The sequence below is a fragment of the Symphalangus syndactylus genome, chromosome 17, assembly GCF_028878055.3.
Source record: "Symphalangus syndactylus isolate Jambi chromosome 17, NHGRI_mSymSyn1-v2.1_pri, whole genome shotgun sequence".
Taxonomy (NCBI): domain Eukaryota; kingdom Metazoa; phylum Chordata; class Mammalia; order Primates; family Hylobatidae; genus Symphalangus; species Symphalangus syndactylus.
Window position 1 is genome coordinate 45,250,262 of NC_072439.2, and position 24,144 is coordinate 45,274,405.

The following is a 24,144-nucleotide window of genomic DNA, read 5'->3' on the forward strand; positions in this document are numbered from 1 at the left end:
ACATATGTAACAAACCTGGACATTGTGCACATGTACCCTAGAACTTAAAATAAAAAAATTTATAATTTTTTAAATAAAAAAAAAAGAAATAATTGCCAATTCCAATGTCATGAAGCTTTTCCCTGCCTTGTAGTAAGTTTTGAAATTAGGAAATGTGAGACCTCCAACTTTATTTTTCTTTTCCGGATGAACTTTTTTAAAGCCTGCATTTTCAATACAGACATACATGCATTCAATGTAGGCCAAGCAAGGTCTAAATAATCAAGCAAGTTTCTTTCTACCTCCTGGAGGCAGAACCAGTGAATTTTACATCTTGATGGATCAATGTTCTCTTTTCCCTGTGACTTTTTAAAATTAACTTTTAAATTTTTAACTTTTTATTTTGAAATAATTTTAGTCTGACAAAACAGTTGCAAAAATGATATAGAGTGTACCTGTAGCCTTCAACAAGTTTCCCTTAATATTGATGCTTTACATAATCGCAATTCAATTATGCAATCAGGAAATTGACATTTGTGCAAAGACAAAACTAGAGATCTTATTCAAATTTTGCCAGTTTTTGCAACAACATGTTTTTCTGTCCTGAGATATCTGATCCAGTATTCTGCATTTTCTCTTTTTATTAATAAATATCTTGAGGGGAGATAACTTTGAGACTTACACAAATATCCTATTTCTCCTCAACTTTTGCCCATTAATCTTAGCATCTGTTAGTGGATCTTATCAGCAATAATTATTACTGTGGTGTTTGCCTAATGGTGATACTGTATTTCCCTCTTTCCTTTGACATTCACTGACTGGAATTCTTTTGAAATGAAAAACTGTCCCTTTTCCCCCATTTTTTTCTTAGAACATATTTTTGAAGCCTCTGAATACATTGAGCCAAATATATTCCTGAAAGATTTCTCCCAAGTTATGCTTCTCAGCAATAGTATTTAATATCATAGTAAAATGGTTCAACCCATTCAGTGGTCCAACATGTCAAGAGGCTGTCCCTAATTACCCCATCTAAGTTAGACTCCTCTTAACTATGCTATTTTCTATTGCAGAAACTGATTACCATAATAGGAAATACCAAGACTGGGAGAGGGGATGGTAACTTTAGAAATGATTAAGGAATGCCTCTTGAGAAAGTAACATTTTTGCTGAGAAGGGGAGAAGTATGAGAATGAGCCAAGCAGAGAGAAAGTGGAGGAAAGAGTGTTCCAGGCATAGGGAACAGCATGTGCAAAGCCCCAAGGCAGCCAAGGCATTTGCCTTAGCTCAAGGGAACTAATATTCCTGAGGAACTCAAAGATGGCCAGAATAAAACATAGTGGGTGAGGCAGCAGTGCTTGGGAGATGAAGTTTGGTTGTAAGCAGTGGCCATCATCAGGTAAAAGTCTTGAAGGCTTTGTTAAGATGAATGGATTTTACACTGGGGACAGTGGAAAGCCACTGGAAAGCATTTTTCATAGGTTCTTTTAGGATTGCACATTCTGTTATTTACTGTCTGTATTAAGATTCCTATGGCTGCCATAACCAACTACCATTAAATAAGAGGCTTAAAACAACAGAAATGTATTCTTTCCCAGTTCTGAGGCTGGCAGTCTGAAACCAAGGTGTTGGCAGGGCCATGCTTCCTCTAAGCCACTAGGGGAGGATCCTTTCTCGCCTCTTTAGCTTCTGGTAGCTTGAGACATTCTTTGGCTTGTGGTATCGTAATTCACTCCTCTGCCTCCATCTTCATTCACATGGCTGTCTTCTTGCTGTGTGTCTCTGTGTCTTTACATAGCAGTTATTCTTTCTGAATCATTCTCCTCTTCCTATTAGGACACCAGTCATATTGGATTAAGGGCTCACCTATTCCAGTATGACATCTTAACAAATCAAATCTAAAATGACCCTATTTCCAAATAAGGTCCCATTCTGTGGGGGCTAGGATTTCAATATATACTTTTCAGGAACACAGTTAAACCCATAACACTGCCTCTATTGTGTGCATGTGTTTTTAATTTCAACACACCTACTTATATGGTAGTTTTCTTTGCAAAATCTTTCTTTTTTTTTTGAGACTGAGTTTTGCTGTGTCACCCAGGCTGGAATGCAGTGGTGCAGTCTCAGCTCACTGCATCCTGTGTCTCCTGGGTTCAAGTGATTATCCTTCTTCAGCCTCCCAAGTAGCTGGGATTACAGGTGCGTGCCACCACACCCAGCTAATTTTTGTATTTTTAGTAGAGATGGGGTTTCGCCATGTTGGCCAGGCTGGTCTCGAACTCCTGACCTCATGTGATCCACCCACCTCGGCCTCCAGAAGTGCCGGGATTACAAGCATGGGCCACCGCGCCCAGCCCCAAAATGTTTCTTTTTTTCAAGTTATAACCTTTTAAAGTAGCCTGTTTTTGTTTTGTTTTTTGTTTTTGAGATGAGGTCTTACTGTGTCACCCAGGTTGGAGTGCAGTGGTGAAATCTTGACTCACTGCAACCTCCGCCTCCCAGGGTCAAGTGAGCCTCCCACCTTACCCTCCCAAGTAGTGGGGACCACAGGTGTGTGCCAGCATGCCTGGTTAATTTTTTGTATTTTTAGTAGAGACAAGGTTTTGTCATGTTTCCCAGGCTGGTCTCAAACTCCTGAGCTCAGGCTATCCATCCACCTCGTCCTCCCAAAGTGCTGGAATTATAGACGTGAGCCACCATGCCTGGCAACCTGTTCTTATTTTATCGATTTAATAACTTTCTTCAATTTACTGAGGATATAAAGTAAAATTGTGTTTTCAATGGATTTTTACAGTTGGGGGCCATTTGCCTTGGTGTTTAACTTGGTTGCCTTCTTTTGAGTTTGGATGTGGATTGTTTTCATACGTTTGTGAAATGTGTGTAGTTTCATGAATTGCCTGTTTGACATTTTTTTATTCTTTAGTTGCTTAATACACTAGAATCGTTCTTATTACCAATAGGTTCTTAATATAGATAATATGTTAATGTTTCTCTATCAGATTTTCTGCACAAAACATCCCAGGTTGTTTTGGGTACTTTAAATACTTATTTTCATAAAATGATTGCAATATTGTTATGTATTTTACTTTTTTTCTTTGAAATTTATTTCATAAATTTTAATAATAGAGGTTTATCAGTAAGTCAAATAAATATTTCCCACATATTTTCTTCTAGTTATTTATGGGTAAATTTTCTTTACACTTACATACCTTTAATGCTTATTTTCCCCTAATTACTAAAATGATGAATTATTTATTTCTAAATATAAAACAAATGGTTAATGTCTAAGAAAGTTCAGAAAAGCTCAAAGAGAAATCAATTCTCCATACATTCATGATCCACTGGTAATTGCTTTGAACTTTTTTTTTAAGTTTTTAAGCTTTTTCCGTGCAAATATTTTAACCATATTAGTTTAACTCTCTGTGTAATATTTGGAGAACCCCGGATTTCTTTTCTTGACATTATAATCTAAGTATATTATAGAACATACTTTGTGAATATCATTATTTTTAAACAAATGTACTGTTGACATTTAATGAAGAGATCAGAGAACTATGACCCTTGGGCCATATCCAGCCTACCATTGTTTTTTGTAAATAAAGTTTACTGGAACACAGCCACAATCATTTGTTAACATATTGTGCATAGTTCATTTTGGGATAAAATAGCGGTTGAGAAGTTATGACAGAGAGACACTGTGGCCCCAAAAGCCAAAAATATTTACTATCCAGTTCTTTGCAGAAAAAGGTTGCTAATCCCTGCTCACTATACTTAACTATTTTTTTTAGTTTTGTGCTTTGGGTAGTTTAATTTTTTTGTTTTAATATATAACATGATGATGAAATTTTATCAATTATATTTGTTACTTATCTTGAGTTTTCTTAGGCCAGAACTTTGAATAATTTTAATAAAGTCATTCATTTATTTATTTCTTCTTTTATTCAACAAAAGCGTTCTGAATACCTATCTCATAACTAGCACTGTGTTAGTTTCTAAAATACACTTGTAAGTAAGATACAGAGTTCTTACTTTTAGGGAGTTTACAGTTTGGCAGGGAAAACCAATATATTTAAATGTGTTGAGCATTTGATGAACATTTTGTACAGAGTTTATCTAGTGAGATTATCACACAACAGAAAATCCTGACTTAAAAGAAGGAGGTCAAGTAAGACCTCTCGAAAAAAGTGGTGATGCCTGAAGAATGAAACTCAGCCAGCAGGTTGAAGAGAGGCAGTGGCAACGGGCATGGAGTCTCATGGAGAAGGATCAGAGTGTTTGAAGATCCAAAGAGAAAGAGATTCCTAGAAATACCAGGACCTTGAAATTGTATATTCTGGCTGAAGTTGCATGAGTGAGGAAAAGAGCTGGAGAGGTTGAAGGACCAGGCTTTAAAGATTTTAAAGTATGGTAAATATTTTGAATTCTAAGGATATAAGAAACTATTAAAGCAGATTTTATCACTACTTTGGCTAGGAAATAGGGAATTTTTTTGAGGACAAAGAGTTGCTGCAGAGATTTCATTTAGGAGTTTAGGCCAGAGAAGATGGAGCTTAAGGTGTTGATGGTGGAGAAGAGAGAAGAGGACATATTTGACAGATATTTTGGAGGTTGAGCTGGCGAGATTTTGTGATAATAGTGGTGGGAGTTGAAAATGGGGAGGAAGCAAGGATGACCCCAGGCTTATGAAACTGGATTAGTGTCATTCACTGAGTGAGGGAGCACTAGAAGAAGAGCAGTTTGTTTAGAATAGGATGGGAATAATGATGTTGAGTTTGAGAAGGCTGAAAGATGTATAAATGGAAATGTCAAATGAGGGGTGAACTAGATCTGCTCAAGCCTAAGAGCACATAACTCAGGGGAGAATACAATTGGATATACATATTCAAACGTCTTTTGCCCACAGATGATTATAGAGGTTATGGGAGTTACCTGAGCAGAGAGTATGGAGTTAGGTGACATGATGGCCAAGGTAAAGGCCCAATGAATACCACCATTTAGTTATTTATTTATTTTTTTGTCGAATGAGGAAGGTAGAGCTGGAAAAGGTAAATTGACAGAGATGGAGGAGGGGCAGCAGATAAGAACAGTATCACAAATCAAAGGAGTGAGAACTGTAAAAGGGAGCAGTGGTCAACTGTAACAAATGCTGCTGGAAAGTCAGGTATACAAAATCCTGGACAGATGTTTATTGGTTTAATTGAAATGAATGAATGGTTTTTGTTAATATGTAGGAAGTCAGTTCAGTAGATGTTACGATGTAGAAATAATTTGGAGACAGGTTAAGTGAGAGGTGAAGATAAAGAACAGCAAGTATAGATGATTTATTCAAGAAGTTTGTAATGGAAGAAAAATAAAATAGAAGCTCAAGGGGGAGATGGGAATAAGGAAGGTATATTATTTGTTTGTCTGATTTTTAAGAAAGAAGTTTAATCTTCTACATATTTCAAAATTTCTTCTCAAACATTATTACTAATATTGTGAAGGATAACACCATCTACATATGAAAGTGCTTGCCTCACTTAGGGTTGACTAGACTGGAACATTATCATTTTTAGTAGAACTGAAGCTCTTCTAGGGCAAGGATTTTTTTTTCTCTTTCATTCTTTGTTTTATACCCAGCACCTAGAATGGTGCTTGGCACATAGTACATGCCCAATAAATACCTGTGGAATGAACGAGTGAATAATACATCTCTTTTAATATGAAGTATAGAAGTGCTATCTCAGTATTGCTTTAGCGTGCAAGTCTTTGTTAACTAGTCATCTCATGTATAGAGATCCCTATCAAACTGAATTCCTCAGTGGCAAGAGCTATGATTTGTTTATCCATGGATCCCCATAAAGTTGTATAGAATTTAGCACTTAGGCTGTCAAACATAGTTGTGCCAGATAACTATTTTTTTGCCTTACATATGGAGAGAAGGATGAGAGTTCAAATAACTTAACCTAGACCCCAAGGGAAATTGGCCATAGAGCTTGCTTTCAGCTCTCGATTAAGCTCTGGTTTAATTAAACCAAAAGGAAATATTTTTCCCTTTGAAAATAATTCTATATGGAGAATAAAATCTGGTGGCTCTCACTTGACTACAACCATTTCATTCTCTGCATTGTGAGGTGTTTCTAGTACTACGGAATTGGTACTGGTGATGGAAAGAATGCTCTCTCTATATATAAATGTCCTTAAAATGCTATCCTCACAGAACTTTATAAAACAACCCAAGAAGAGAGTAACAGTGTTAAGAATATAAAAAATGAAGTTTGGTACAGTATTATATCATGGAGGACTAGCTCAGGAAGGAAAGAGGTAAAGTTCTGCATGACTGTAAAATACCCAAGCCAGTCATGTTACTCATATTGATAAACTACTGTCCCAGCTGCATTTTTCAGATTAACAAAAATCAAGCTACAAACCGTTAAAGAAATATAAGAGACATTTCTTACTGGTTTCATGTAGGGGCATTCAATTTACGGTGCAGTACCTATCACTTCAGGAAAGAAACATTGCTTTAGAAAAGAAAGATATTTCTAACTATTTTGGACTAAATGGTCAAGTCTCTAAGTCTGTAAATTTCACTAGATAAAAAAATTCTATGTGCTGGGCAAAATATTATTGAGCATCCATTTTCCTTTTCTTCTTTACACAAAAAGTTTACTGTTATAGCTCATTGAAGGCTCAATGCGAAATGAACAAGCTCTTTGCAATCCTGTCACCCAAGTCTTATAAACAATCAGCTCTTTCCACATACATAATCATAAGCACAGACTATAATTGGGATATTTATTTATTTATAGCTTATTTGTGTTCTATGTTTATTTGTGGCTGTGCCTCTGCAGGTAGAGTGAGGTGGATTGTTCAAAATTCAGTTAATGGTGGTGAGCTGGGTGTACAAAGGCTGAAATGCTGCGTATTTCTTTTTTTATTAGATTTTTGTCTCTTCCTATTCACCATGCTTCAGGAAAGTTATTAATAACTCAATCTTCACAACTTATAAAGTGGTTACTGACTTGGGTATGAACTGATTAAAATTTAGCTATAAATCATCCATTTAATTGTAGTTTCTCAGTTTGGGAGGAGAATTTCATGATTATTTTGTTAATTTCAGCATTGGATTATTCTTGCAAAAGAATTGTCTAGACTATGCTTTGATGCCTCCAGTAATGGAAATCTCATTACCTCACAGGACGGCCCCTTCCAGCTCTTGACAAGTCTCAGTATTTGAAAGTTTCTCCTTACAGTGACACCTAAATCATTTTTCCTGAGCTTACATTCTGTGATTATTGTTCCAACTGTTGAGGTTATACCAAAACTTTCTCTTCCATATGACAAACTGTTACATAATTAAAGACACGTAATATAATTCACCTCAGTATTTTTTTTCAGTGCAAGCATCTACAACATCTTGTTATTTCTTAATTGACTTGAATTCAAGATGCTTCAGTATCTTGGACACTTACCAATCTTTTTCTTAAAATGTGGAGTTTTGCTGTTACCTCACATGTTTTAGATACACTGTTAATTTAGCCCAATATTACATTTGTCTCTGATAATCACATCAATTTATTGACCCAAACTGAATGCACCGACAACTAAACTTTGTCATATAACTCTTCTCACTGCTAAGCCATGCCGCTCCCATTCTGTACCTATCTAATTTGTTTATTGGCTATGATAACAGAAACTTATATTTAACCTTATTTACTTTTAATTTGTAAGACCCCAGTCATTTCTGCATTCTTTTAATAGATGTTTTGATCCTTTTCTCTCATGTAGTCTACTTAATCTCTGTCAGCTCCCTGTCACCTGCAGGTTTGATATGTAGAACTGTATGTCTTCATCCAGTTCATTGATTGATAATATTAAACCTCAGCATTCCCTCTAGGTGGGCATCATTTCATTAATCAGGCTCTTTGGATAAGGTTATTCTATCAATTTCAAACCTATAAATACCACATTGTAGTTAAGAGTTTGGGTTGAAAAGAGATCCTAGACATGGTTCTCAAATCTATTATGTAAAAGATACAACATTTTAATTACCCTTGATAAATTACGCAATTGTCTACATCATGGTTTTTTTTTTTCCCTTTAAAAGGAGATAGCATATCTACTTCTGAGAGTCTGGGATACACTTTAAATGGGATAATGTATATAAATTGCTTAGCATAATACTTGACACATAGTAAGTAGTTGTATTAGTCAGGGTTCTCCAGAGAGACAGAACCAAGAGGATGTATGTAAAAACTGCTTTATATGGCTGGGTGCAATGGCTCACGCCTGTAATCCCAGCACTTTGGAAGGCTGAGGCAGGCGGATCACCTGAGGTCAGGAGTTTGAGACCAGCCTGGCCAAAATGGGAAAACCCCATCTCTACTAAAAGTACAAAAATTAGCCAGGTGTGGTGGTGGGTGCCTATAATCCCAGCTACTCAGGAGGCTGAGGCAGAAAAATCACTTGAACCCGGGAGGTGGAGGTTGCAGTGAGCCGAGATCACGCCACTGCCCTCCAGCCTGGGCAACAAGAGCAAGACTCTGTCGCAAAAAAAACAAAACAAACAAAACAAAACAAAACTGCTTTATATATATATACATAAAGGGAGTTTATTAGAGAGAATTGGCTTACACAATTGACTCACAATTACAAGGCAAAGTCCCATCATAAGTCATCTGCAAGCTGGGGAAATAGAGAAGCCAGCAGTGTGGCTCAGTCCAAGTCCAAAGTCTCAGAACCAGGGAAGCTGACAATGCAACCATCAGTCTGAGGCTGAAGGCCCGAGAGCTTCTGGGAGTCTGCTTGTGCAAATCCTAGAGTTCAAAAAGGCCAAGGAACCTGGAGTCTGATGTCGAAGACCAGGAAGAGAGGAAGCCAAGTGTCCAGCATGGCAAGGGAAGAGTGAGAGTGGGAAGACTCAGCAGCAAGCTGCTTATCTCCCTTCTTCTACCTGCTTTGTTCCAGCCTTGCTGGCAGCCAGTTGGATGGTGCCCACCAATTGGTAGGTCCTTCTTCCCAGTCCGCTGACTCAAATGCCAATCTCACCTGGCAATACCCTAGCAGACACACCCAGGAACAATGCTTCTTCAGCCATCTGGGCATCCCTCAATCCAGTCAAGTTGACACCTAATATTAACCAGCACAGTGTTCTATTATTACTGACTATCTTTATCATTGTGTTAGTTTGGGAAATACTAGCTGTAATAACAAATAACCCAAATATTTCAGTGCTATATAACAATCCATTGTGGGCTGTCCTGGCTGGCAGATGGCTTTCTTCCCTGTTGTGATTCAGTGGTGCAGGCTCTTTTTATTTGGTAGCTCAGCCACCCCTTAGGGCCTCAGTGTCTTCTTTATCTAGGCAGAAGAAAATAAAAAAGAAGGTTTATAACTAACACCACCTAGAAGTGAAATAAATCACTTCAACTCACGTTCCACTGAGGAGCACTAATCACATGGCCTCACCTAGCTTCAAAAAAGGCACCAAAAAATGTGGCCCTGACTGGGCAGCCAGTTCCCAGTGTTAACAGTTGGTGAGAGCACACATTTATGGTAGACAGTGTATCTCTGCTTTGATCACCATCATCATCATCATCATCATCATCAATACTCCCTCATTAAGCCACATGCAGCTCATGTTCCTCTATCTTGTTCAGTGAGATTTTGTAAACAACCATGTAAAAGAACTACCTGACATCTTATCATGTCTCTCTACATACTTAAAGGTTTTGAGCCATTGTAGAATTGTTATGAAAGCTCGGGAAAAAAAAGCCTAGTGGATAATTCAGACATATATCCCCTGCCATATCTAGAGTTATCCTGAATTTCAGCAAGTGGATGCAGGTACCTCACAGCTTAGTTGTACTGATTGGCAAAAGTGTGATGAGTCGGTCAGTAGCACCTCCATCTTGTATGCAGAAATAACTTCATTTGATGTGTAGTTAAACAAAAAACCGTTTTAATCCAAACTGTTACTTTAAAATAACTTTCTACGTCTATTAGTTGCCTTCTCTATCTTAGTACGTACCTTTACTTGATTTTTTCATATTTAAGGATAATAAAATAATCCAATGAACATCATTATAATCATTTATAACCAGCAATTGTTTTGTTTTTCTTTCACACATGCATACAGAGGCATATATGTAAAATCATTTTGGATTTAGAAAATTTAGAAATGTATAAAGAAATAAAAAATTGCCAATAATCCTCAGCTAGAGATAATTACAGTAAAAATTTTGGTGTATTTCTAATATTTTCCATTCATATAGGGTAACTATTACCTAATGAGTATATTTAGTAAGGATATAAAAATGCCCTTGTTTATTTAGACATTCCCTATTATTGTATGTATGTCAATATAGTTGTTGCATGTGTGAGAGTACGCTGTGGTGTGATCTTAGTAAATGCATTGCTCTCTTAATTTTGGATACTTACTTTGCATAGCTGTTAATTGAGAATACTTACATTTTTAGGTGACATGAAGCTGGGTGTGATTAATTATAAAGTACTTTATAAAAGTACCTTAGCTATACTAAAGGTATGTGCTTAACATGTTTTTGCCTGGTTCCTGCGCAATTATCACTATATTGTTTGGTGTAAACATTAACTAGACAATCTTAGAGAGTGCTATGCTGTGACCTTCATTAAGGGGGCTGGGAAAACTTATTTTAGAGACCAGTAGCAAGCCTAGAGAACACACAGAATGATTCTGTGCAAGTGAAAGTGGGTTTTAAAAATAGGATCAAAGGCAAGCTGCATAAGGAATAAGGTCTCAAAGGATTAATATGCAACTGAGTAGCCTAGTGTGCTGAGAGAAGAGGTGGGAAAGGGGGCGGGACTGCATGTTTGGCCTGGGTGTATCACATAAAACAGTGAGGGAGTTGATAGCTAATAGCCCATTTGATAGAATCCCTCTTTTCTACGTATTCATTGATTGACTACTTCCCTCACATTTCACACTTAGCAAGACCTTCCCAAGCCAAGGCCTAAAATCCACATCCCTGCAGTAAGTAGAAGTCTAAACATGTCCCCCAGCATTCCTGTCCCCTGGTTCTTCAACCAAACACCAATCTGGATACTGCTGGGGAGGGACTTTGCAGATGGAATTCAGGTTACTAATCAGCTGACCTTAAAGCAGAGAAACTAGGCCCAGGTGCAGTGGCTTCCACCTGTAATCCCAGCACTTTGGGAGGCTGAGGTGGGCGGATCACTTGAGGTCAGGAGTTCGAGAACAGTCTGGCTAATGTGGCAAAATCTCATCTCTACTAAAAATACAAAAATTAGCCCAGTGTGGTGGCGGGTGCCTGTAATCCCAGCTACTTGGGAAGCTGAGGCAGGAGAATGACTTGAACCCGGGAGATAGAGGCTACAAGAGCAAAGATCATGCCATTGCACTCCAGCCTGGTTGACAGAACGGGACTCCATTTCAAAAACAAAGTAAAATAAAAAGTAGAGAAATTAGCCTGGATTGTTTGGATGAGCCCACTGTGATCACATAAGCCCTGAAATGCAGCAGAAAAAGGCAGAAGAGTTAGGGAGATGCAGCAGGAGATATGGGGCAGATGGGGAGGGGAGCCCAGGGGGATTCAAAGCATGAAAGGGAGCTGGCTCATCCTGACATGCCTTGAAGATGGTAGAAGGGGACCAAGCAGGCAGCCTCTAGAGGCAGAGAAAAACCCCAGCCTACAGCTTACCAGGAAATGGGGACCTCAGTCCCGCAGCTGCAGGGGACTGAATTCTGCCAACAACCAGAATGTCTTGAAAGCAGATCCTTTCCTAGAGCCTCCAGAAAGGAACTCAGCTCTGCTTATACCCTTTTTCACTTTGTGGCTTTCCTGGTTTTCTGTTCCTGCTTTTACAATGTACCTCATTTTCTGACTACACAACTGTGAGGTAGTAAATGCATGTTGTTTTAAGCCATTTAATTTGTGGTAATTTGTTCCAGGAACAATAGAAAACTAATGCAATCTCAAACATATGTAAGCATAACTTCCTATGCCAAGTACTCGTACCTTTTTGCTTGTACGCCTCCCTCTGCCTAGATGGTGCTTTTCTTATTCCTTAAGGTAACCCCTACTCAGTCTTTGAAATAACCATGTCACCTCTTTCAGGAAGCTTCCCTCTGTAGGGTTGAGTGTAATTTAGGTGCTCTCACTCTGCACTGCAATAGAAACCTATTTATAGCTCAATCTTTGAATTTATATACAGGTAATCATTGATTTATTTGTCTGTATTCCCCTTCAGCCTTAAAAATGCCTTTTGATAAGAGCTGACATCTTGTCTTACTTTGCATTATCAGTGACTATTCTAGTATCTAGTCCTGGTAGTAATACAAAGCATGATTGCTGAAACAATGATCAAAGGAACAATGGTTTCTAAGCTAAGGTCATGAGCTGAATCAAAATGTTCCATCCCGAAAATTAAATAAGATTTTTTCCTATTTATGAAAAAATCAGTGATAAAAGTTCCCATTTTCAAACCTTTGTCCTATAAGTTATATTTCAGACTTTGCCACCTGCTGTTGCATATCTTCTAAGAAGAACTAGTCTATAAAAAGCAGAACAGAAAAGCGAGTTATTAAAAATAACAAAGCAGAAATCATTAGGAAAAGACATTGGTGCTTAAAAGCCTTTGTTTTTTTCATGAACTCCTATTTATGGTTGTGAATTTATGTTGTATACATATTATTGAGTCATGTTTTACTAGTTGGTAAAATTATTCCTAGTTTTCATGATACAAATATTCCAGTATTTCACCATGTGCAATGAATAGCACTGACTTAGTGATGCTCTATTCTCTGAATCAAGTGGATGGTCTTTGCTCTATCATGGATTTGGGGTCTTTTTTTAGTAGTTTGTTACTTCTTTTTAACATGATGCTCAAGAAAATATAGTCTGGTTAATGCTTAAGATGAAACAGTTTATATAGTTCTGCTCATTTTCAGACCTAAAAGACACACACACACACACACACACACCCACATACACACACACACGTGCTCCTACTTTCTTATAGTGTTATTATTAGTGCCTTTTTTCACATGCGTTCTACCACCCATTCTAACACAAAGCAGCACTTTTAAAACAGGTAATCAGAATGTTCTGTAGCAATATGTGACAGAATATAATAACATATCCAATAGAAATTCCTAAGGGTGTTTCAGCAGGTGGAATGCAGAATGATCAGCCGATGATTTGGCTAGAACCTCTGCCAAAACCTCCACTTTTGTGAAAAGGGCCATTGGGAGTCCTGATAATGAGATGTGGTTAGGATTTTGACATCTGCTCTTAAAGATATTACTGGAAGCCCTTCCAGGACCAATACTGACAGCTCAGGAACTCCTTTTGACTTGCCTTTCCGAGGAATCTTATGTCCCAAAGAAAGTAATCAGAACGTTTGTTTCCTCCAGAAAGCCAGGGTTGGCAAACCGAGCAAGACTGGTCTAGGGAGCATGATATCCTTCATTCTACAACTTGTTTGTTTAATTGATAGCCAACTTTGCAAATTCTCTCTGAGCTGTTAAATGCACATGGAAAGATGCAGAGAGGGCAGCATACATGGGTGAATTACTGCCAAACATCTCCATATGTTGTGTCACACGTAACCAGTTTTCCTATGGAAAGGGACAGGTGAAAATGAGAATGATTTACTCTCACAATAGCCTGTTTCTGCTAGGAGCATATGTTTAAAAAATCTAGTAATAGTCATAACTCTGCTCAGTTTCATATAACTTTGAGTTACCACATGGTATATCCTGGAAGACTAATTTTACTGTGCCTAATATTAGGACTACGTTAGCACTCTTCACTTTATAACGATCCTGTGGAAGAAAAAAAGGAATAAAAGTTAATAATTTATACATAAAAATTTAGACCATAATGGCACTAAAAAAGCAAAATAGATTTTGTCTCCATTCTCCCAAAGCATCGTTATCCTGTGCATGTGTTCTTGGTGCTTTGGAAGCACATTAACATTTAAATTATTGAGAGGTTACACTACACGGTAGTGATTCCCAGAAGCAGTTACCCTACCTTTAAGCAGGCCTACCCTATTCCTTGGGAGTCATTTCAACAGTGGGAGAACCTGGGAGTATGTATAAAATAATCTTATGCTAAACCAGCAGTAATTTTATATTTAGCCATCCTTACTTAATTCTCAAGGCAGACAAGTTTTCTACTACGTATTAGTTTCTTGCACAGATGGACTCTTACTAGGGAGGCTTCTTAAAACTATTTAATGTATATGTGCTTTTTAATTATATCCAGACTTATATTTGCTTATTTATTTCCTCCATATCAGTCTAATCCAGATGGACAAATGTAAATGTTAAAAAAATCAAGGTCATCATGATCTTTAATATTTTCATCTGTTTTTTTGATCTATATGCTTATCAAAACAAAATTCTTATTTCTCTATTTTTAAAAAGTATACTGTTTTATATTATTCCCTGTAAGTGTAGCTCTGACTGTATAGTTCTTCATATTTTGCCTTTTAGAACTAGTGCTGTTAGCCTGATATTCACTGGTTAATTTAATCACTTATCAAATATTTGAAAGTCCCTGGGGGACAACAGCTATATATTTTTAATGCTTAGCACTCAGTAATGTTTTTGCATTAATACTATGTGCTAAGGAAATTCAGATTGAATAAGATGGGATCTCTAACCTGGAGGAATTTCATAGTCTAATAGAGACAATGGATATGTTGCATTTGTGCTGGGTCTTGAGTTATAAACAGGATTAAATCAAGGAAGCAGCCACTTCTCAGGCAAAGCACCATGTCCTAATGTTTCAGTCATCTCCTGAAATAACCCTTTTGGCCACCAGTATTTGTTTTTTTAGATGGCTGCTTCAGGTAAGGGGTACAGTACACACTCTGTAATATCTCTTAGGGTATTAGAGACCCTCTGTAATATCCTAAATGACTCATATGGAGCTGTCACCAATGATTTACTTACCATTGATCTATCTATTCACTACCTCTAAGGAAGAATGGATACAGCAGACTTTCTATTTCAAGAGCATTTGATGAAATTAAAGCTTTTTTCAGGTGGCTGTGAAAATGGATTAAGAGAATCCAACCTGGTATTTGTAAGGATAAGGTGTACCTAGAGCCTCTTCTAGGACACATTTGAAAGCGGGATATAAAATACAACAAAATAGTTGTAGATAACCTTAATGAGGCAGAAAGGCATAAACACAAGCCTTAAAGATCACATTAAATAAGCCGGCCAGTGTGAGCTACTTACATGCCCATATCTATTATCTATTGCTGATTTAGGGTTCTCTTTTAGGCCTGCAGCTCTGTTTTCTCTTTCAATGACTTTGATCATCTTCTATTTGAACATCCAATAAGTGATTTCGGCTTTGCCTTTCTGCTTATCTTTTGCAGCTAATCCTGATCCATTTTTCCTTATTGTTTTTCTGGTACCAATTTTAGTCTTGCCACATCTTATTGCTTAACTGTTTCAAGGGGCCCATAACTTGATAATGAGACAGGATCTGAGAGTATTGGAAGATTATTGTGGTTTCTAGAGTAAGTCAGCCCTAACTATGCCATTCCTGGGGGCCAGAGGGCAAAGGAGGTTCTTGTCAGGCACCAGTTATATCTTATCTCTTGTCTTCAGAGGTCAGTGGATAGATAGAGATAATCAATGCACTTTAGTAACAAGCTTCCTTGCTCCTACTGCTCTGTTTTTTGTATATGATATCTCCCACCTGCTGTCCATTTTGCTCAAATGTCATCTTCTCAATGAATCTTAGCCTTACCACCCCAAGTACAATTGCAACTATCTCCCTCCTCTGCTCCCACCTCCCACAGCACTCCCATTTGTCTTACTAGGCTTAATTTTTTTCTTTTTTTTCATGTCATTTGTTGCCTTGTAACATATTATGGAACTTATTTATTGTGTTTACTGTTTAAGTATTTTGTTCCCACTAGAATGTAAACTCTGTAATTTTTGTTTGTTTTTATTGATGTAGCCCAAGAGTCTAGAAAAGTGCTTTAGCATGTAACTAATTAATTTTTTATTGGTACATAATAGATGTACATATTTTCAGGGTGCACATGATAATTGGATACATTCATATAATGTGTAAAGATCAAATCAGGGTAATTGAGATATATACCACCTTAAATATTTATCTTTTCTTTATGCTAGGAATATTTGAATTATTCTCTTCTAGCTATTTTGAAATGTACACTAGATTATTATTAACTATAGTCACCCTATTGATCTGTCAAACAATGTCTTCTTTTAACTATATGTTTAATTTTTAATACTTATTAAATATATGAATGAATAACTCCAATATCCACATCATTGCCATCATTCAGAAGACTTATTTTGCATTCTTAATTCTTATTTCAACTAGATATGTTTGCTAAGAATCTTTCTTTTAATCTAGTTTTACTGCAGAAAATGGTATTTCTCTGTTCAGTATGAAAGGATTAGCTATCACAGTGAAAAAGAATATAAAGATATGTGAGAATGGCTTTGAGAAGCTAGAGATGCTAAAAGAATGTTACATTTGCTTCTATACAATAGTACCCTCCAGGCAGTAAAAGTATTTACCTTAGGCTCATGTTATCATGAGTATGAATTTTATTAACTTACTTGTCGTGTACAAAAGGAGATGACAGCATGCTACATCTGAAAGAAAAAATAAACTATTGCCTTGTGTCTCCTCCAGAACAAAACGAAAACCTCAGTAACCTGCAGAGCTTAAAGATCATTTGTGTAAAAGGGAAAGAAAAAAGGTTCAGAAGCCTTAAATAGGCAAAGTGAAGCAGCAATATATTGCCATTCCTCAGTACTTAAGGAGAGAACTTAGAAGTCCTGTAAAATCAACTTCTCTGCATCACTCCAAGGAGATATAGTAGTGATTTTAGAAAAAAATAGTTTTATAAATACAAATACATAGTTTAAGTCATTTCTTCTAAATTCTTGGAAATTATATGCTAGATGAGATGGCTGAAAATTATATGAAATTGTGGAGTTACCTGTTTTTATGTGAGTAGTAACCAAGCATGATTTTTTGACAGAAGGTTCACAGGCCTATGCCAAAAGCTGATTAAATTGCTCAATTAAGTAAGAAGAGATGACAAACAAGAACAGCTGTAGGCCAAGGATTGGTCCACATGAGCTGTGCACACAGTATGGATTCAGAGTATGGAAGTGTCCATCTAGGGAAAGTAATAATGAAAATGGTCACTGAAAGAATGGCCATTTTCATTCTGTCACTTTTGTAATAGCCTAGTATTTTTTAGTAGCACTCAAAATGCTAAGGTTTTGGGAAAGGCAACTTTGGATTTGGAGAGTGGTTAATGTTACACGAAATAATCTTGTTTGTTGAATTTCTCATGCTATTAAACCACATAGCTATAAAGCAAAAATAAATTTTAGTATATTGTCTCTTCAAGCTATGCTTCTCAATGAAGAGTGTATAGCAAATCATATGTAGGAATTTAGAAAAAATACAGAGTTCTGGGTTCTACTTCATAGAACCCAAATGCCCTGGGGTGAGGCTCAGCAACTGTGTGCCAGGAGCATTGCTCAGGTGATTCTGATGCCTGTTGCTGACTTGTAGTTGCTACAGAAAGAGAACCCACTTAACTTCAGGTCTAGATAAATGGAAAATGTGGAGGAGAAAATAGAGGATAAGTAATTGTGTCAGTTAAACACACTTCTGAGATTTACAGCTCCTTATTAACAATTCTGAAATCTTGAAAGCGTTGAAAGCCAAAAAAGAAAAAAATAAAGCTTCATGAAACCTGCCCAGCCCTCATCCAGTTTCTGGCACAACCAGATCTGAACTGACATGAGGCTTTTCATGATCTGTATTTATCCCAACAAGTGTGAAGAGATAGGTGTTTTGTTACAGAAGCATGAATGTATTTCTTATGGAAGTTTTACCTGATAAACTGTATATGTGCACTCTCTCTCTATATATATAGAGAGATACATATATATATATATATAAAGAGTATACATGTAATATACATACTAGTAATATATATACTATATATAGTAGTCTATGCTAATATATATATATAATATATATATATTAGTCTATTCTCACACTGCTAATAAAGACATACCTGAGACTGGGTAATTAATAAAGGAAAGAGGTTTAATTAACTCACAACTCAGCGTGACTAGGGAGGCCTCAGGAAACTTACAATTGTGGTGGAAGGGGAAGCAAACACGTCCTTCTTCACGTGATGGCAGGAAGAAGAAGAATGAGTGCCCAGCAGAGGGGGAAGCCTCTTATAAAATCCATCAGATCTCTTGAGAATTAACTCACTATCACGAGAACAGGATGGGAGAAACCACCCCTATGATTCAATTATCTCTAACTGGTCCCTCCCATGGCATGTAGGGATTATAGGAACTACAATTCAAGATAAAATTTGGGTAGGGTCACAGCCAAACCATGTCTATCTATCTATCTATCAATCATTCATCTGTCTATAAACTATATACATATAGCTGTATATATACCATTTTCTCTTCTAGAATCTAAAGAATTTTAGATCTTAAAGGGTATCTGGTCTCAATAAGTTTTGAATAAGAGATGGTAGAGTTGTAGTAATGGCTTCAGTTGACATTTTGTTCTGTCCTACTCGAATGATTTGAATATATTTTACTGATTCTAAATTTTTTTGAGGGCAGAAACTCTGTATGCTTACCTTATATAATAATGACCATACATATTGGGTCATTTAAAATAGTACCTCATCCAGGTCTCACAACAATCACGTCACGAATGCAGGGCTCACTGTTCCAAGGATGAACAGCCTGAGGTGAGTCAATGAGCTATCACAATGCTTAGTGGAGTGGCACAGAATTAATAATCCATGAGTATTTAGTAAACTGAATATTGTTTTAAATTGAATTGAACTACTACATTTTTTTCTATAAGTAATAGAATACATTCAATGTGTGCTGGTCAAAAAAACCTTAAATGGGAAAATATTTAATAAATACTTTTATAAAACATATAGACATTTTGTAAATCCTATGAGCAAATGTAAAAGGGCCAAGGGATACAAATTTTATTGATGTATGTATGATCAGAGTCAGCTTTAAGCATTAAATTTAATGTATAAGGGTAGGATTGGTACTAATCACACTTATTTTGATAAACACTTATTTTTATAAACTTCCCTCTAATGATATATACTCAATCTTAGAGGAGTGTACCAGTAATGTGGGAAGTGGGTTTGGGATAAAGGGTGCAGGGTGGTCAAATGTCATCCTCACTCCCTCTCCATCAGTGAGGTCTTCAGCAGCCGAGCCAGTGGTCCACTCCCAGAACCCAAGGTCCTCTGCACCTGAGGCTTAGCCATGTGATTCCTGCTCTGATTGCACTGCCTTTCAGGACCTAATGGATTCTTACTGTTTTCGGTGTTTGCATAAGGAGATTACCATTTTCCAAATGCTAGTATAAGCAAAGGACAAGACCAGATAAAATGGGCTAATTTGGCTGCAGTGCTAAATTGTTCTGTGCAAATCATGAAACTTCTCTGTGCCTGCTTCACCATTTGTGAAATAAAGATTGTCAAACTGGTGTGACACTGAATGGTGATGAGTACAAATGAACTGAAGTTTCCAAGAGTCCTTTGAAAATTATTGTATATTTAATGTAGGTGATGTATTGGTTGAATGCATTGAATAAATAAAATGTTTTTACAAAAAATCTGAAAATATAAAATAATTAGTTTGAAAAAATATTACTTCATTAAGTATTGTTAACATTAGTGAAATAGACACATAATCCGTTTGCTAAGAGCTTGGACTTTGGGATCAGGCATGATTGTATTTAATCTGCATCCTGGCTCTGCTGTACTGTGACACTGAACCAGCTATCAATCCTCTCCAAGCTGTATGGTTATATGTTCCTATTCTATAAAATTGGGAACATAGTAATGCCTGGATCATGGAAAAATATGTTAATTAGTTGTCAATAAATATATTGTAGGTCCTAAAAGGTACAAAGTGAAAACTTGATTAGCCTTTCCCTTCTTCAGAGAAATAAAGGTAGAATTGAAGTATGTGTTGGGAGGGGAGACACTTCTCAAGTATAACCAGACTTAGAATCTGTAGGGTTTATTTGGCTGTGCACCTTTGAAAATCATTAAATATCTGTATTCTTTCTATAATTAATTATTTCTGGACTTTAAGAATATTTTTCTAGGACTAATGATGAAAACTTGAATTCTTTGTTAAAACACCTTGTGTTCTACAACGCTAAAATGAGGGTGAGAGAAAGAGTATGGACAAATTGAACTATTCCTAAGAATACAATGGACAAGATAACCAGGAAAAAGCAACAGCAACAATTTCCCAATACAAAACACTCTGGCTATGTAATTTTTAAAAATAAAACAGACAGATAAGAAAAACAGCAATCTTTTCAAAACCATGGTCTTTTGTACAAAAGTAAAGGATATCTTTAGAGACCAAAAATAAAGTGTGACTCAAACCCAGACAGGTAATGAGTGGGACCGTGACTGGCTTGAGGGCATCTGCCAATGCTAGTGACTTAGAGCACTTGTTTTTTCACTCATCTGAAACAAAACCCAAGGGCTCAGACAAAGCATGTTGTCAAATCAGAAGCAACCAATATCAGGACAGGAACCTTGAATAGCTACACTCTCACTGAAAAATCAAAAAACTACCTTAAATAAAAAAGGTGCTTTGGAAACTTGGTTGTCTTGTCAGAGATCCTAGAGAGTGGAAAACAGAAAGTATCCCCTTAGAATTCATAATATTCTGTTCCTCAAGTGAGTTGATGGCCCAAAGTCTCACTACCTGTAGGCTTAAAAAACTCCACATAAAAATTTATTTTGGAGAGATGCCAGGTTGGAAGTTTCCTTAGTCCCTTCACAGAATGAAGCAGACATTATTTCTGAGGGAACACACTAACAAATCAGTCCTTAAAATATCTCCACAAATAAATTGCTGATAAACATGACTGCATAATAAAAAATTACAAAACACAGAAAGAAACAAGTGTCATGAGAAACAGCAGTAAATACAACTAGCAGAATCAGACCTACAAAGATTTTAATTATTAGAATTATCTATATAGAACATAAAGTAATATATGCAAATAAATAAAGAGGAAATTGAAAATATGGGTGAGGAATGAAAGACTGAACCATTTGAAAATGACCCAAACAGCACTTTTAGGAATAAAAATTTTAAATGATTGAAATGAAAAGGTCAGTTGTGGGTTAAAGAGCATGTCAGAAAAAGATAATGTTTAAGATGTTTTTAAATGTAAGCAAACATTTATCATATTAAACAGCTACCATAGTGATTTCTTTCTGAAAAAGCTTAAGCAAGTGTTAATAAAAGTCAAATGGAACTGAAATTCTGGAAAAATTTCCGTAACATTTGGGAAGGAGAGTTAAATCATCATAAATTTTTCAAATTGGTGGGAGTAGAATGGTGATATTGATTAGTTCAGTTTTGCTAATTTAAGTATGCAGAGTGAAATTTCTAGAACAACTTCCTAGTGAATAGAAATCCAAACCAATATAGAAGGAAAGAAGAAATGAAATGAAAATAAAGTCTCAGGGCTGGGTGTGGTATAATCCCAGCAGTTAATCCACTTAATCCCAGCCTGTAATCCCAGCATTTTGGAAGGCTGAGGCAGGCAGATTGCTTGAGCTCAGGAGTTCGAGAACAGCCTGGGCAACATGGGGAAACCCTGTCTCTACAAAAAATACAAATATTATTCGGGCGTGGTGGCATGGCACACACCTGTAGTCCCAGCTACTTGGGAGGCTAAGGCAGGAGGGTCACTTGAGCCCAGGAGGCAGAGGTTGCAGTGAGCCGGGATTGAGCCACTGCACTCCAGCCTGGGTGACAGAGGAAGACCCTGTCAAAAATAAAATAAAATCTCAATTAATCTGAAAGAAAGAACAAAGAAAAGTTTGAGCACGGGAGCATATAAAATGAAGTGGTAGAAAAAATTATGTTAGTAAGCACAATTAATGTAATTTTTCTGTTAAAGAGCAAAGATTAGCAGACTAGCTTAAAACATTTCCATCTATTTGCTGTGCATTAGTTTTCTACTGCTGCATAACAAGTTACCATAAACTTAACAGCATTAAACAAGACACATTTGATAGCCCACTCTTCTGTAGGTCAAGTCTATGTGGGCCCCACTGGGTTCTCTACTTAGGTTCTCATAAATCTGAAATCAATTACTGGCCAGACTTGGCTCTTTCCTGGAGGAGCCAGGGAATAACCTGATTCCCAGCTCATTCAGCTTGTTGGCAGAATTCAGTTCCTTTTGCTTGTAGGGCTGAGGTCCCTGTTTCCTTTCTGGAAATGGCCCTGGCCACCCTAGGTCTTTTCAAATTGTCTCTTCCATGTCAGCAAAGGAGAGCATCCCTGCATTGAATCCCTCTCTAGCTTCCAATATCGCTGACTTCTACTGCTTTTTAAAGGACTCATATGAGTAAATTAGTACCACCCAATAATCTTTCTTTTGCTCTCATCATAGTCACAGCTTCCACCTAGAACTAAAGGGAAGGGGATTACACAAGAGCAAGGGCCATAGGAGGTCATTCTCGGAATTCCATCTCACATATACTGTTCTCAGAGTCATGTTTAAAACGTAAAGTAATAATGCCTGGAAAACATATGCCAGGAAAATACGACCTAAAACAAAGTTGATATAGTTATATTGCTATCTAGCAAAATAGACTTTTGACAGGAAACAAAGCATTTTTAGGATTAAAAAAAGATACTATATAATGAACATGTAACAATTTTAAACTTGTATGTGCCATTATAACACACTTCCAAAATTTATAAAGAACAAATTAGGCTGGATGTGGTAGCTCGTGCCTGTAATCTCAACTACCAGGGAGGCTGAGGCAGTAGGATCACTTGAGGCCAGGAGTTTGAGACCAGCCTGTACAACATAGCAAGACCCTGTCTCTAAAATAAATAAATAAATAAATAAATAAATAAATAAATAAATAAATGGGCATGGTGACACACACTTGTAGTCCAAACTACTTGGAAGGCTTAGGCAGAAGGATTGCTTGAGCCCAGGAATTCAAGGCTGCAGTGAGCTATGATTTGTGCCACTGCACTCCAGCCTGGGCAACAGAGCAAAACTATGTCTCTTTAAAAAAATAAAAATAAAAGAAAGAATAAGTTGACAGAATTTGCTAATTGTTAAATCCACCATCATAGTGCTTATGGTGGAAAAGAAAAAGCACTGAAGATGTAAGCATTAAGCATTAAGAATTTAGAAAAACAAAAGAACAGGTAAATCAGTCAAAAATATATTAGGAAGCAAATAAAGATATGAGCAGAATTAACAAAAATAAAGGTACTATATAGAGGATCAAAATATACAAAATTTGTTATCTGAAAGGCTAATAAAACTAACAAATATAAGATTAATCAGGATTAAAAGAGTACAAATAAACCATGTGGAAAAAAAAACTATCAACAGATGCAGCAGAGATCAAAGATGTAACCATATGCTTCAATAAAGAAAAATATCAGAAAAGTAAAATGAAAATATCTTGGATATGTAATTACATCGGATATATTAACAAAACAGAAAATGAAATGGTTTGACTAAAACACTTTTACTTGGTGTAATCTTAAAAATATGTCCTAAAGCTGATATTTCACTTATATTTAAAATAAAAATATTTGGCTTTATTTTTAGACACAATGCAAAGTAGGATTTCTTTTTACAAAGGTACACATTTAGGTCATTGCTTTTAAATTTCTAAGTTTTCTATTATGAATATCACTGAAACACTCATTCCGTAACATTATATCTGCTCTCAAGCAACAATAAAATATAGAAACAATGCTTATGTAAACTTACAAACCATGTTACTGAATAGTTCCCTTACTTCTTAATCTTTCAAATTCTGAAAATGGTTATGCTTATATCAGATGGCTGAGTTACCAGTCTTTTCTTGGACTTGCCATTTCCTAACATTAGAAACAAACATCAAGCCTATAGTTATCTTCCGCACATTAGCCTACAGATTTGGGTTTGTCACCCTATAGAGCTGGCTGAACCATTTTGATAAGTGGTATTATGCAAACAATATGGCAGGCTACCTAGTGGTGCAGGACCTAGGAGACTGAGCTAACTCTTTTGGCTCCATCATTAGGGATAGCATGTA

At 36.5% G+C, this 24,144-nt stretch overlaps 1 protein-coding gene and 1 long non-coding RNA gene across 12 annotated transcripts in view; one reads left to right on the forward strand and one right to left on the reverse strand.

Moving 5' to 3' along the window:
* Nucleotides 1-24,144, forward strand: part of TMEM117 (transmembrane protein 117) — a 610,505-nt gene that overhangs the window by 378,725 nt on the left and 207,636 nt on the right. The gene's annotated exons all lie outside the window — the stretch shown is intronic.
* Nucleotides 8,572-24,144, reverse strand: part of LOC129466357 (uncharacterized) — a 49,077-nt gene continuing 33,504 nt past the window's right edge. For both annotated transcript variants that reach the window (XR_008652131.2, XR_008652132.2), the window contains one exon: nucleotides 8,572-9,318. This is a non-coding gene — a long non-coding RNA (uncharacterized lncRNA). The remainder of the gene's footprint in view (nucleotides 9,319-24,144) is intronic.